Source organism: Schistocerca nitens, chromosome 5, assembly GCF_023898315.1.
Source record: "Schistocerca nitens isolate TAMUIC-IGC-003100 chromosome 5, iqSchNite1.1, whole genome shotgun sequence".
Taxonomy (NCBI): domain Eukaryota; kingdom Metazoa; phylum Arthropoda; class Insecta; order Orthoptera; family Acrididae; genus Schistocerca; species Schistocerca nitens.
Window position 1 is genome coordinate 723,965,912 of NC_064618.1, and position 16,338 is coordinate 723,982,249.

Genomic DNA, 16,338 nt, shown 5'->3' on the forward strand with positions numbered 1-16,338 from the left:
ATGATTTCTATCCATATCAGGAATTTTTTGCTTTTTACATTTTGTTAGTATTTATCGATCATTGTGAGAGAAATGTATATTTGCTACTCAGTTTTTGTTAGGATATATCGGTCATTGTGATAGAAATGTATTTAAGTATTAGATTTACGAATTTTGTTCAGGATGGATTATGCATGTGAATTTTAATTTTTGTAATTCTTGGATTGTAGCTAAGTAATTTCAGAGAAAGCTAAACTGTTATTGGAGTTTCATCAAATGTTAAGTCAAACGATATTAGATTGCTATTGAGTTCATTTAACCCAGAGTCACTGTCCACATCCAAAGAGTCAATTAACTTTCAATTTATTTAAAATCACTATCAAAAATCATGAACCGGGAATGACAGCAATGTTTTTAGGGAGCGCATCACACCTTTGCGTATCTCAGTAAGATTTTGCTGGTCTGTTATCAAGTGCGACCCAAGTAAGTCTCAAATGCTGTAAAAAGCAGATTCTTTCTTTAATTAAATTTCACAGGAACCAACTTTAGTTTCAAAGTAATCAGTTTTTCATAGAAGTTCATAGTAAGATTTTGTGCCGGCCGGAGTGGCCGAGCGGTTAAAGGCGCTACAGTCTGGAACCGCACGACCGCTACGGTCGCAGGTTCGAATCCTGCCTCGGGCATGGATGTGTGTGATGTCCTTAGGTTAGTTAGGTTTAAGTAGTTCTAAGTTCTAGGGGACTTATGACCACAGCAGTTGAGTCCCATAGTGCTCAGAGCCATTTGAACCTTTTTTTTTTTTTTAGATTTTGTGATAACAATACGTTTCAGACAGTTCTCGCAGTTAGATTTTTCTATGCGTTCTCACAGTTGAATTTCGCTACCAATAATGGGCGTTAGGAAAGCTGTCAGATTTCATGTCTGGTATGCGCATCATTCAAAACACGTAGTTCAAAGTAGCGTCTGACAGACAATGTGACACTAAAAACACAATCAGTGTTACAGGTCCAGTTTCAACAAAAAAAATGAACAAACAAGTAGTCTTGTTTGCAGTGTTAGTTTTTCTTTGTTATTTTCTAATGGGCGTTTTACCTTTAATTTGCATCTTTGAATTGGCTGATATTTGGTAGCGATGGGTACACGGGATACCACGCATAAAATTTCCCAGTAGTTAAATGCCCCGTGTCAAAGCTTTAAAAACACTGCACGATATCCTTATTACGGCATGTGGCGCAGTCCAATGCAAACATAACGGGATCAGGATCACAGTAAATCGTTACATCATAAACATGCCTGACCTGTAGAGCATATTCTGGATGCATACTGCACACTCACTGTGAGGCGCAGAAAAAGGAACTTGACCTTATGCTTCAGCACTTACTACAAGAAAATAAGAAAACACTAGCCAATCAGTCATTAAGTAATCTTGAAACAAAATTATAAGAAAACCACAAGTTAATAGAAACAAAATTACAAGGAAACAACAAAATACCTGAAACAAAACAAAAAAGCAATTATTCAATCGTAAAGACTCTAATGACAGGCATGAAAATAGAACCAAGCAAAATCTGTGCAAAAATAGAAGAAATAGCAGAAACGGAGATACAATAAAAACGTCATTTTCTTTTCAAACATTGGCTAAGATTGGCACAAAATTTAAAGAAATTACAGTTTTATACCGAAAATGTGTAAGCTTCAGTTATTGAAGAAATTAATAAAACAGTTCCTACAGCCGCGGTTGCAAAACTGCAGCGCAAATCACGAAAGCATTTGGAACAGATACAGAATTTTGAAACAAATAAATCTGACACCAGAGCAAAAGAACAATTTGAAACACTGACAGTACAGTTCTATGAACTTTCAAACAAAGTTGAGCAAATCGAAGTAAATACAGACGATCACTCAGCAGACGCAACCAACACACTTTAAAGGGAACCGAAAGATTTCAATCTTAGAGCGTTTTATACAACGAGAGATGACAGTAAACAAACAGCAGAAACAAGAAATCAATAGGCTACGCACACATCTAGCTGACACTGGAAGCATTTGACACAAGAACAAGACACAATTGTTGTAGCGAGAGTTATTGAGGACGAGAAAGAGATTTCGTGGAAGAACAACATCATGACCGACTCAGACGTGAAAGAGACTTTTAAAATGAACTCGAACATTCACACGCGTATTTCAATCGACAGAACGTTAATGACTTAATAAGACATGACGGATTTGACTACAAACATCTTCTAATGGTTAGGAAGTTTGAAGTTTTTCGCAATGGCATCAACGATTTACATCTCTTAGATTGGATCCTAAAGTTAAACTTTTCTTTACCATCAACTCGGCCAGTGATACAGAAGTTAAAAACTCCAGAATGAGATCTGCACTCTGCAGCGGAGTGTGCGCTGATATTAAACTTCCTGGCAGATTAAAAATGTGTGCCGGACCGAGACTCGAACTCGGGACCTTTGCATTTCGCGCACAAGCGATCTACCATCTGTGCTACCCAAGAACGACTCACGTCCTGTCCTCACAGCTTCACTTGTGTTAGTACCTCGTCTCCTACCTTCCAAAATTTACAGAACGTGAAGCTGTGAGGACGGGGCGTGAGTCGTGCTTGGGTAGCTCAGATGGTAGAGCGCTTGCCCGAGAAAGACAAAGGTCCCGAGTTCGAGTCACGGTCCGGCACACAGTTTTAATCTGCCAGGAAGTTTCAAGTTAGAAATTCTTTGGGGTTTTTTGTAAGGTAAACCACCTATGCGGATGAGACCCGTTACAAGAAGATGTTTCTCTTTAGGGGAATTTGGAAATGGTATTTCTCGCAGCATACTGCTCAGAGACTACGCAGCTTGGAGTTAGGGACAGACTCATGTTTCCCAAATTTTTAGAACTCACAATTCGCAACCTTCATGCAGTTCTTCGAGCACGTGGTACAACAGAACCAATATCTGATAGAACCGTACAGCCAATCTGCTTCACTCCAGCTCTGAATTTCTTAACTTTCAAGAAATTCACATGTTTCTTTGCTGACAGGACACCAGAAAGAAAACATAAACGCATTCGCTGACGTTTTACAGTTGCTTGTTATTCAAGAATCCGACTATATGTACAAAAACAGAAACTTGTATCATAACAACCGCAATTACAATGACAGTCGGAACAGGGAACAATTCAGTTCATTCAATGACAACAGAGACAGAAGCTACGTGAATAACCAACAGTACCAAAAACACTATCAGGCACATAACACCTTCAATAGACCACCGTAGTACTACCAGCAGCAAAATCTGAATTTTTATCATAAGAACCAGCAATTTCGTAACCCAAGGGGCTGTATAAACAATCCTCCACAGCAACATAGTAATTCTGGAAACAATTACATACAGAGTAATAATAATTTGCATATTCATAGGCAGTAACCATACAGTCACAACTATCATGACAACAGACAGCAAAATCATGATTTCCGAGAAAATGAGAGGTATGGGAAAAGGAGAAATGAAAATTAAAAACAACAGCAAAATTTTGTTTTGAATGAATCGGACAGTCGTTGACAAACACGATAATTTCTTTCCAATAATGCAGAACCGAGACGAGCAAGAGCTAGAGGAGCTGTTCCAGGAAAAGTGTCGATGTAAAATCAGAAATACATTTACTGTACAGGGTCGTACTTCCTTTACACATTTCTGGATCGTTCCACAACTGACAACAAAGATTATGCTTGGCGCAGTTTTTATAAACAGACAAAAAGCAGTATTGAATTTTAAAAATTCATATACATTGCTATAAAACAATGGTGCGCAGGTTACATTGCATTTTAAAAAGAGTTTTTCGATGTAGGAACGGGAGATTAACAGATCACAATTTTTCACTTCAACTAAAAACATGAACTGGTACACGTCATTCTTCACTACTGCAGAACTTCCTATTGTTAATGGAAATGAAGAATCAAATTTAGATATCTCTCAAGGAATACAATCAAAGTAGATAGATGTGAAGCTGCAACAGACAGGAATAGAAAACAATTACAGGTAGTTCTACAGGCTCATCCTCGTGTCTTTTACAACGTTCCCGGGATTATGTGTGGATTTCTTTACGTACTTCAAATGAAAACCCAAATACTTTTGTTTGTAGACATTACAGTATTCCATTCTTATATAGCGAAAAAATAAAACATGAAATTTAATCTATGCTCCAACAAGGCATAATGGAAACAGCACGTAGCTCTTATAACAGTCCTTTACACATTTTTCCAAAAAGTGGCGGTTCTCTGAGACTTGTTAGACTGGAGACTCATAATTGACATCATGGTAATAGTAACAGACATAACGCCAACATTACATGAGCTGCTCCAAAGATTTTATGGACTCATTGTATTTTCTAGACTAGATTTAAAATCAGGGACAAATTACGCCCAAACTGTCGCAAATGTACAACCTTTTTATGCTCCGGCATTTTTTATCAGTTTAACAAACTATTTTCCGATCTTAATATTTCATCTGCAGCTTTCATCAGAGAGTTCGAACTCCAGTCTGCCAACACATTTATAGGGCACAATCAATGCTTACGTCGACGACATACTTCTAGCTTAGGAAACCTGGCACCAGCATAACAGCATTTTGAACGCATTACAGGAAACATTTTTAAATCATGGAATTATAGTCAATTTAAGCAAATCTCTATAGACGGTCATACAAGGACGATGTACTTGAGGACAATATTATGGAAATGGAAGAGGATGTAGATGAAGATGATATGGGTGATATGATACTGAGTGAAGAGTTTGACAGAGCACTGAAAGACCTAAGTCGATACAAGGCCCGGGAGTAGATAACATTCCTTTAGAACTACTGACAGCCTTGGGAGACCCAGTCCTGACAAAACTCTACCATCTGGTCAGCAAAATGTATGAGACAGGCGAAATTTCCTCAGACTTCAAGAAGAATATTATAATTCCAATCCCAAAGAAAGCAGGTGTTGACAGATGTGAAAATTACCGAACTATCAGTTTAATAAGTCACGGATACAAAGTACTAACGCGAATTCATTACAGACGAATGGAAAAACTAGTAGAAGCCGACCTCAAGGAAGATCAGTTTGGCTTCCGTAGAAATATTGGAACACGTGAAGCAATAATGACCCTACGACTTATCTTAGAAGCTAGATTAAGGAAAGGCAAACTTACGTTTCTAGCATTTGTAGACTTAGAGAAAGCTTTTGACAAAGTTGACTGGAATATTCTCTTTCAAATTCTGAAGGTGGCAGGGGTAAAATACAGGGAGCGAAAGGCTATTTTCAATTTGTACAGAAACCAGATGGCAGTTATAAAGAGTCGAGGGACATGAAAGGGAAGCAGTGGTTGGAAAGGGAGTGAGACAGGGCTGTAGCCTCTCCCCGATGTTATTAAATCTGTATATTGAGCAAGCAGTGAAGGAAACAAAAGAAAAATTCGGAGTAGGTATTAAAATTCATGGAGAAGAAATAAAAACTTTGAGGTTCGCCGATGACATTGTAATTCTGTCAGAGACAGCAAAGAACTTGGAAGAGCAGTTGAACGGAATGGATAGTGTCTTGAAAAGAGGATATAAGATGAACATCAACGAAAGCAAAACGAGGATAATGGAATGTAGTCGAATTAAGTCGGGTGATGCTGAGGGAATTAAATTAGGAAATGAGACACTTAAAGTAGTAAAGGAGTTTTGCTATTTGGGGAGCAAAATAACTGATGATGGTCGGAGTAGAGAGGATATAAAATTAAGACTGGCAATGGCAAGGAAAGGGTTTCTGAAGAAGAGATATTTGTTAACATCGAGTATAGATTTAAGTGTCAGGAAGTCGTTTCTGAAAGTATTTGTATGGAGTGTAGCCATGTATGGAAGTGAAACATGGACGATAAATAGTTTGGACAAGAAGAGAATAGAAGCTTTCGAAATGTGGTGCTACAGAAGAATGCTGAAGATTAGTTGGGTAGATCAAATAACTAATGAGGAGGTATTGAATAGGATTGGGGAGAAGAGAAGTGCGCCGGCCGGTGTGGCCGAGCGGTTCTAGGCGCTACAGTCTGGAACCGTGCGACCGCTGCGGTCGCAGGTTCGAATCCTGCCTCGGGCATGGATGTGTGTGATGTACTTAGGTTAGTTAGGTTTAAGTAGTTCTAAGTCTGGGGGACTGATGACCTCAGATGTTAAGTCCCATAGTGCTTAGAGCAATTTTAGAAGAGAAGTTTGTGGCACAACTTGACTAGGAGAAGGGATCGTATTCGACGAATAACACACCCGTATGCATGTGAGACACTTATGCAAGGAGTTGGGGCCTTTACAACGGCGATATGTTGCGTCACTTCAATTGGTTTTGTACAATTACTTCACAGACATTTGTTGGACTAACGCTACGTTTCTGTCTTCGGAACCTTACAGTACTGTTATGAGAGACACGGCTCTGAATTGTCAGGGGAATATCTAGGATAAATACCGCAACATCTGAGTCTGATCTCAGTCTCCTCACAAATAACTCAATACAATAATTCAAGTCATACAATGTTTATGCGCTAAGTCTTCGACAAAACATGTTTACTTCAAGACACATTTAGACGAGTTTTCTTTAGCGATGAACTGGGTACACTCAAGTTAAAGACGTTTTACGCTGAATACATATAATTCAACGATGCCAACATAGTTCTTGCAGTGGTGATGTTGCGCCCGTACACAGTGAATTAAGGGGATACGGAATCGGATTTTGGGTTAAAAAATCGAATTTTTTTTTATTGGCGTATTATATTCTGCCATGTTTCCTCTTTAAAATGACGTATCATACATAGCTCTACTACAATTATAACTATTTTATTTTTATATATTTGTGAGATCGGGTATTGCGCTTCACAGTGGTATAATGTTCGCTATGTCAAATATCTGGGAGATGGTGACAATAAAGCATTCAAAGAAGTTTTGGAAAGCAAACCATATGGGAACAGTGTAAATATAAGCAAACTTGAATGTATAGGACATGTGCAGAAGAGAATGGGTGCCAGGCTGAGAAGGTTAAAATCAGTTATGAAAGGGAAAAAACTAGATGATGGGAAAACCTTGGATGGCAGAGGAAGATTGACTGATTCCATAATAGACCACATTCAGAACTGCTATGGCCTTGCAATCAGGCAAAATACAGGCAATCTTGAAGAAATGAGGAGAGCTATATGGGCTTTATATTTCCACACCGCATCCACGGATGAGCATCCACAACATGGTTTGTGCCCCAAAGGTGAAAACAGCTGGTGTAAATACAATAGGGGACTAACAACAGGAGAGAAATACATTCACCACCACAGTCTACCATCAGCCATCATGGCAGAAATAAAGCCCATTTTCAGAGATCTGGCTGACAGAAGTCTTCTGATGAAATGTCTTCACGGAAAAACGCAGAACCCCAACGAGTGCTTGAATAGTGTGATATGGCATCGTCTCCCAAAAACAGTGTTTGTCGGAATTAATACACTACATTTTGGTGTGTATGATGCTGTGGCAACCTTCAATCTTGGAAATATAACTAAATGCCAGGTCCTTCAAAAGTTGGGTATGTGTGTTGGTTCCCGTACGGTACGTGCTATGTTCTTTTTAGATCAGCACAGACTAAGGCATGCTGATAATATAATCAAGACATTAGTGAAAAAAGCAAGACAGGTGCAGAGGGGTGCCAAAAGAAGACTTGAAGATGATTATGAAGACTGTGAAGGGGGTATTAGCTACGGATCAGGAATGTTTTAATCTTCTTTCTCCGTTTCCCGTAAGTTTACTTTTTACTTCATCTAGGAACATTATCTCAGGTACTGGTCAACCTAGAAGTCTGAAATTTTTATGACGTAGTGACATAGGTCCCTATTACATACTGAAACAACGATTTTTTAATTACTTGATTTACAAAAGACTTAGGGGTGATAGTCTAGTAAAAAGCGATGGAAAAAATTTACTTAAAAATAAATGTACAATATCTCTGTAAGAAAATACTTTGACAATAAACTGTTGTTTCAGTATTGTTGTAACATATGAATGCACATACAGTAAAATTTTTACCTCTCTGTCTCCAGTAGTTTGTGAGAAAATGTTCCCTATAGTAGGCATATATTAACATTGCGGGGATAGGTGATTCAGTATCCCCTTAAAGCAATTTGTCAAGGGCAATTAGTGCACCCTTGCATACAATTGGAAGCAGTTTGTAAATACTGTGAATCATGTTGTCTTGTTTCCACTGTGTACCTCGTGTTTTATCTTGGTTAGCGAATTTTGTTGTGTAATCTTTGTTAATCAAAATCTCATCCGATAACATTTTAGCCGGAGAGGTCTAGGTATAGCGAAAGGTGTGCGTATATTTTCAAAGGATTTTTCTAGTTTTGCGTGTCTGGAATCGCGCTCGTAAGGTTTGAATTATTTAGGCACGCGCGCAGCCTCGGCAGAAGAGCTGCGCTGCACGGAAATGAGTCAGAGGTGATCTTTGCTTTGCGAACATGCGTGCCAGATCTGTCTGTTGATCAAGAGGAGAGGACAAGAGACAAACAGCTGAGCTTTGGTGCTAGATGTCAACAGTCGAGTTTTGGTTTAGTAAACAATGGAAATTTTTGGGAAATATGCTATCGATAAATGGAAGATTTATCGTGGAGGGAAAAAGAATTGATTTTTACATTGGTATGATTATACTCTTTGCGAACAATGTGTTACAGGTAATGATTAAGTTTGTTTCATTTGCCGGCAGCGGTTCGATAATGCAGCATTCTTGGTTCGTGAGGCACCCCGATCAGGAGTCTTTTGCTTTTCATTTTTTTTATTAGAATTTAACTGTCATTGTGAGAGAAATGTATTTAAGAATTAGGTTTTGGAATTTTGTTTCCGAAAAGGTTATACAAACGAAGTTTAATTTTTGTAGTTCCTGGATTATAGTTACGTGATGTCAGAGAAAACTTAACTATTATTGAAGTTTCATTAATTGTTATTAAGTCAAATGATATGAGGCTGCTGCTGAATCCATTTGACCCAGAGTCATTTTCCACATCCTAGTGTCAATTTTTCAGAACGCGTCGCATCTTTGCGTACTTCACTAGTTAGATTTTGCAGCGCTGTTATAGGGATCCGCTGTAGCTACGAGAGCACTTTGCAAAGTGTTATCCAGTACGACCCAGGTAAGCCAAATACTGAAAAAAAAAACAGATTCTTTCTTTAATTAAACTGCACAGGAGCCAACTTCAGTTTCAAAGTAATCAGTTTTTTAATAAAGTTCATAGTCAGATTTTGTGATAAGTTTCAGACGAGGCATCATTTTCTTAGAATTTTGGCAATTACATATCTCTATGCATTCTCGCAGTTTAGCATCATGCAAGCTATTAGCTTTAACGCTTGATATACGCACCGTTCAAAACAGGGAGTCCCAAGTTTAACATCCAACAGACAATTTAACATAAAAAATACAATCAGCATTGCATATCCACTTTCCCCAAAATAAATTTAAACAGATAACTTTGAAGCAGCTTGGATTCATGAACTGTTAACATTGAACTATACCAATAAGTTAAGAATTATGGTGAGACTGGTGCAAGCAAGCAGCATTCGACTTCATTAGGGGTACGTGGCTTCTCAGATTTTGGGAGATTAAATTTTTTTGCACGTTCGTTTTTTAGTGGTAAACTTCGGAAACGTTTGTTCTTTGCTCGCGATTTCAACTTCTTTTGAACACGTAAGCATAGTATCCAACTTTTATCCAGGCATCCAAGGTTTCAAATATTTTATAGCATGGCTTTTCCAATCGTGAAATAACATTTCTGACATTTATGCTGGTATGTGGTGACTTTCTTTTTTATCTTGTATCCGATGTAATGTAAAGACACATGATCAACCAGACTGTATTTGCACATGAAATATATCTTGTATATTGGACATTATATCTTGTTATAATGGACATTGTAGAACGTTTGAGCATAATTTGAGATTTTTACGAGGGTATTTTCATTTCTGTGCTCCTTGTTCACCTTAACGTTCCACGTGCTCCATATCTCCACATGAGTTCACTCAAGATAACCTTTTTGTAAAAGTACCGCATTAATGGAGGTTAAAATCGCTGAGCATATAGCCTGCCTTAAGCAGAGGTTGCAGATTTATTAGATAAAATGTTATCTGTTCAGGTGGGTTAGTGCTGGTGTTAAACTTCTAGAAACTTGCCAACAGGGACAGAGTCATTGAGATAAATTCTGACACCGCACTACCTCAGGGTTTTCAGGTTATTATTAGCTGATGTAGGGCCAAGATTGTAAAAAACATCTGCATTACGCATAGTAGTAACTGAGTGGGGTCTACAGTAGAGATAATAAGTTTCACTTTTATGTTGGATGACTCTGCTTGGAGGTCAGTACGCCGATACAACATCAAGCCTCCATGAACCATAACGACTGAACCACCAAAACGATCATGTTCCTGGGTGCTGTACTTGTTCTCAGCTCTCGCCATATTAGGGTACGTCCAGAATCAGACTGAATGAACTCTCATCCGAGAAGAGCACGAGACCTCACTCCCCTTTGGACCAGTTCCTAAGCTCTTGAGACGGTAGCCAACGGGGCTGCCTACATGCGACATCCGACCTGTTGGTCGTCGGGCAAAGAGACAACCCCCACGCAGTCGCCGTGCCGCTGTGGAACGTGAGATTGCGTGAGTTTCAGATCTGTTAAAAGTAGTGGCCACTGCACCCTCTGTTTGACGTAGGTTCCTCCTTTGCCTATTGCACGATATAGCTGTCATTTTCTGATGTTGTTGAGCAAGGTACACTATCTTCTCTCTTTAGGGCAGAAATGGGTATGGTTCGGAAACCTCCCCATGCACGAGAACAGTGCTATGACCAGTAACAATCTCCTGGGTTGCACTCGTCAAGCTTTGTCCTTCTTCCAATTACCCCATGTTTTTCTCCCGTATAAAGCCGTCCGAGTGTTGTCTCCGGGTCATGTTGTAATGAATAATACCATCACAGTTGAACGTAAATACTCGCTGCAGTAATGCTGACCTCTTGCCATGTTGCGTCCAACTTTCTGTAGACAGTTTGCAGACCTCTGACAACATGCTCTAGCACGTAATAGCTAAGTTTTGTTTTACTTTACCTATCTTCTCCTAAAGTTCTGTAGAACGGCCTATGACCGTATGTACACGACACTTGATAATTGCCATTTAGTTGAAACTGGCCAACAGAGACAAATAAACCTTTTATTCAAACAAGACAGTGCCTAAGTGGAACCGTGGCGTCTTTTAACGATATTTAATTGTAATACACAGCGTACGGGATAGCCTAAAGCGTATACAGAATCCAAGCACAGGGAAGCGACTGATATTAAACTCTCGAAAGGCGGAAGGATGAAAATTAGTACAGAAGATACTACAATTTTCATTCAGTGGTCACTAGACGGCAACAGCATGTTCTTGGATAACGCCTCCTTAAGCAGTGTATAGACTGTTGTGCACTATTCAGTAGATTTCATTTTCAGTGCTCAAGTATCGAAATCTAAGTTAAAAGGTTTTTCCGAAGGCGCTTGCCTTTTGTTCTTTAGAGCAGTTCCTCGCAGCAGTTCAAATTTTTTATTTGTAATGTATTATTTATTTGTATGCTCTCTCACACAATTTTTGTGGCTTATTAATTATTTGGTGAACAATTGTTTTAATTAGCTTTCTGTAAACTATTTAATAACTCGTTCCACGACCAACTGGCTTTGGCACGCATAGTGATACATAAATTAATTAATTAATAAAATAATATATGTTACTTACAAACGCAATTTCAAACTATGCTATTATGAAAACTTCCGATTCATCATTAGTTCATACAAACAATGCTTGACGCAACACACATCTATGTGTACGTGAAATTTAAGGCATCAATAGAGTTATTACGACTTAATATGTAAAATAAATTTTAAAGTTAATTTTATTTTTGATAAGGTGTCACAAAACCTTCTTCGTTGTGAATTACGAGGTTATTATAAACGATGTTATTCGGTGACATAATTTATCCACAATTCAATAACGATGTTTCGAGATTCCTGATTTCAGCCGTTGTGCGTAATACGCAGATGCCTGCTGGGACCCTATAATTAATTAGTTGGCTGCTGTGCGAATTATTACACGACAAAGCACTCTTGGTAATAATATCCTCCCGCCCTTCGGCCCTCTAATTATATCGTTACAATTATTCACTGCTGTGGAAACTGTTTAGAACAGCTCATATCGCTAAACTATGCGACAGTAGCTAACCTTCCTGTTGCACTGAGGGACCCAACCAGTTGCACCGAACTAAATAATACGACAGACACTATACCGAAAGCCCTGTACCTTCAGTACATACTAGAATGCCCGTACAGACCTGGCCGAGCACATGTGGGATTACAAATGACGATGACGAGAGTGACAACCCAGAAGAAACAGAGAATGTCGATCATAAACTCTACGAGAAACAAAATAATGTGTATGACGTGATAGCTTATTATACTAAAATGTCAACTTAAACTAGTAAATTAGTACAGAATACAAAGAGGAATGCCCATCAGGTGTCGCACGGCTTGATGCTTTTTCGAAATACCGCTCCACAATCCCTCTTCGGATATGGCAGGTAGCATATTCGGTACTATCTTAACCTTTCCTCTGTTGCTTAAAATTTCTACAGTTTCAACTATTATTTTGTAATTTCTGATTTCGTTTTACCATTCATGAAGGATAACATGAATCACGGAAGATAAATTAAGTGACTCGCCTCCACGTGCCGAGGCGCGTGAGGCCGAAGAACAAGGACACCCCCCCCCCCCCTCCAGTATTAAGTGCACATCTAGGATCCCGGCCCCGACACAGTGGCTAATAAGCGAGGATGAGGGCACGACACGTGTTGTATCATAAGACGATGGGTCCAATGCAAGGAGCTACTGTATTGCTTTGTTTACCCTATGTTGTAACAACGAAATACCATCTTCGCTCCGGTATGTTCTCGCAGTAAACACACACAATCTTTTTCATTACACTGTCTTCTCTCAGCATCTCAACTTCTGTGTATTGTGTGCTGAGCCAAATTTGACAACTGTTTGGCAATAAATCAGAGAAAATAAGAAGTATCCCAGCTCGAATGGCTACAACCAAATAAAATTGGTACTGAATGGTAGATATTCCGCCACCCGTAGAGGCTGTTAATCTTCGGCGAGGAGAAAAACAACCTGATGACAATGTCGGAGGAGCACAGTATGTGGCGCTGAGTCGTGTGAATTTTTCACAAAGCCGTAAAGCGGAATTGCACTCTTGTGGAGATGCGACCATAAAACAACAGCCAATCAGTGACGAACGCGTGAATGTAGGTCTGGTAGGCAAATTTTTTTGGGCCTGTCTACCAAGATGAAAGGAATTTTCAACTTTGTAGTGAACCAGAGGCAAGAATTTCGAGTGCTTCATCTAAAAAAAGTTCCTTCTAGAGAAAAAAAGAATGTTTATAACTTAACTTCCATTTATTCTTTCAGCGTTGTGTTAGTTCGTCCCTACTGAACTACTGTACTTGCTGGAATAAAAGATCGTTCATGTTCCTTGCCCATTAACTGAAGTTTAAACGTGTGACCTTGAGATTTCATTATTAATAACATCGCACCATGGAGTACCACCAGCTAACTATGTTACGGCAGAGCTGTTTCTGCAGTACAGCTCTTTATCTTAAATAATCCGTGGCACTACGTTGCTTTTTGCTTAGTTGATTGAGTAGACAAGCCTTACCCAATAAAAGTCATACAAAATTTGGGTCTAACGTAGCAGCCATGGACCGGGATCGAAATTTTGCCAAGTTTGACCGTTCAGCTGAAAACACTGTGTTCTGCGGCACAGCAGGTATTACCTGGGGCATTTGGTTTATACGTACACAATTCCGTGCGGTCGTTGCTGATTGGTTATTGTTTTACAGTCGTTTTTCAATGATGGTGCATTTCCGACTTGTGGCTATCTGGGAATTTTTTCTCGATGCTACTTCCCATACTTTGGCCCTGACATGATGCACCTTATATATAACTCTGTCGTCCTGTTCAACCGAAATTTGACACTTAACGAATCTTAAAATTACAGAAGCTCAAGTCATTGGGGACAAAGTGCCGTGTAACAGACAATTTATGATTTTGTTATTACCCAAACCTGCTTTAGTAACGTATGTGCTATATTCAGTGGGAATGTTTTGTTTACTTTGTATCTCAAATGACGCTATTAGATGTGTATTCTGGCAGTTTTATACCTACTATGCATTCTTCGGTTTATCATGCTGTTTTTTTGAAGTTCTAGTGTTTACGACTTGCGAAGCACTTTCCTTTGCTGTTGCCCTTTCTTGCTGTTGCACACGCAGTTTATCAGCAAAGTACAAGGTTTCCGCCGCCATTTCACAACTAATTGCGTCATGTTAGAAAGGAAATAATGTCCTTTTACATGTTCGGGTTATAACAAAATTACGAGGGTGAGTCAAATGAAAACCTTAAATTTGTAATAACAAATCGAAATTTCGCGCCGTTATCCTGTAAGTTGGTAAGCGTGCGACAAACAGCGTGCAGAATGGCCTGTAGGTGGCAGCCCAGTGCAGATGCACACATACCGTCGCGGTATCAGTATAAAGATGGCCGCCCCACTTGCGACTTGCACCATGGATGAACAGCGTTCTGTTATTCGGTTTTTGCGTAGTGAAGGTGTGAAACCTATTGAAATTCATCGACGAGTGAAGATTCAGTACGGTGATGCATGTTTGTCACAGCAGCAAGTCTACGAATGAAGTAGGAAGTTCGCAAATGGGGTGACTTCAGTGGAAGATGCTCCCCGTCCAGGTCAGGCACAACGAGTTGTGACTCCACAGAATATTGCGGCAGTTGAAGCCATAGTGAAGGAAAGCCGCCGAGTGACACTGAATGACATTGCAGCATGTTTATAGCTTAGTCATGGATCAGCACACGACATTGCGCATGATGTGCTACTGTTTCACAAAGTGTCTGCAAGATGGGTGACACGGCAGCTGACTCCTGAAATGAGAGAACAACGTGTTGAAGCTTCTGAAGAACTTCTTCGGCGCTTTTTAACGAGAAGGTGATGGCTTCCGCCGGCCGAAGTGGCCGTGCGGTTCTAGGCGCTACAGTCTGGAGCCGAGCGACAGGTTTAATTAGTTCTAAGTTCTAGGCGACTGACAACCTCAGAAGTTAAGTCGCATAGTGCTCCGAGCCATTTGAACCATTTTTTGATGGCTTCCTTGTAGGAATCGTTACTGGGAACGAAACCTGGGTTCACTTCCACCAACCGAAAACGAAGAGAGCGAGCAAGGAATGGCGCCATTCCTCATCACCAAAACCAAAGAAGTATCGAACAGAATCATCAGCAGGGAAGGTTATGCTGACTCTCTTTTTTTTTTTTTTTCGACGAAAAAGGCGTCATTTTGGAGCATTACACGCCTAGAGGGGCCACTGTCACCAGTTCATCATACACAGATCTCCTAAAAAAATCATCTGCGGCCTGCAATCAAATCAAAGTGACGTGGATTGCTGTCAGCAGGTGTCCTTTTGCAACATGACAATGCTAGGCCCCACAATGCCCGAAGAACAGTTGCAACAATCACAGACCTGCATTTTGAGCGTCTTCCTCATCCACCATACTCACCAGACCTTGCACCAAGTGACTTCCATATGTTTGGACCACTGAAAGACGCAATGGGAAGAAAGAAGTTCCATTCCATGAAGAGGTACGCTACTCGGTGCATACGTGGTTGCGCGGACTACCAAAAGAATTTTTTTTTCTAAAGGAATTTATGCACTTTGTAAGCGCTGGAGGACTTGCATTGAACGTGGGGGAGATTATGTTGAAAAGCGATACAGCTTTGTACCACTTCTGCACAATAAATAATATTTTAAAAAATATTTAAGGTTTTCATTTGACTCACTCTCGTATAAAACGGTATCTTGCATCTAGCGGAATTTCTCTCTAGTTTTCCTTAGCAAGAAGAGCTACAACATCCAAAAGAAACATTATCTGGGAAAAAGCTAATGTCCTTGAAACAACATGGATGTATATTAACACGTACAGTACTTAACTGACTCATAACAGCCGAAACAGAAGCTTCCCTTGTTGTACGTTATCGTTGCATTCATCATCAAAATGCACTTATGGAGTTTCATTGCACAATACAATGACACACTATAACAGCTCGTGACAAAGACATGGATAATGTGATCACTAGAGCTCGGATTTATATGCACTGTAAAGTGTGACTACATGAATGCATCAATGCACTGAAACCTAGTAAACATGCTCTAAAAACTTCAAAATAGTCCTAAAAATTAAATGCATTAGTTCAACTTTC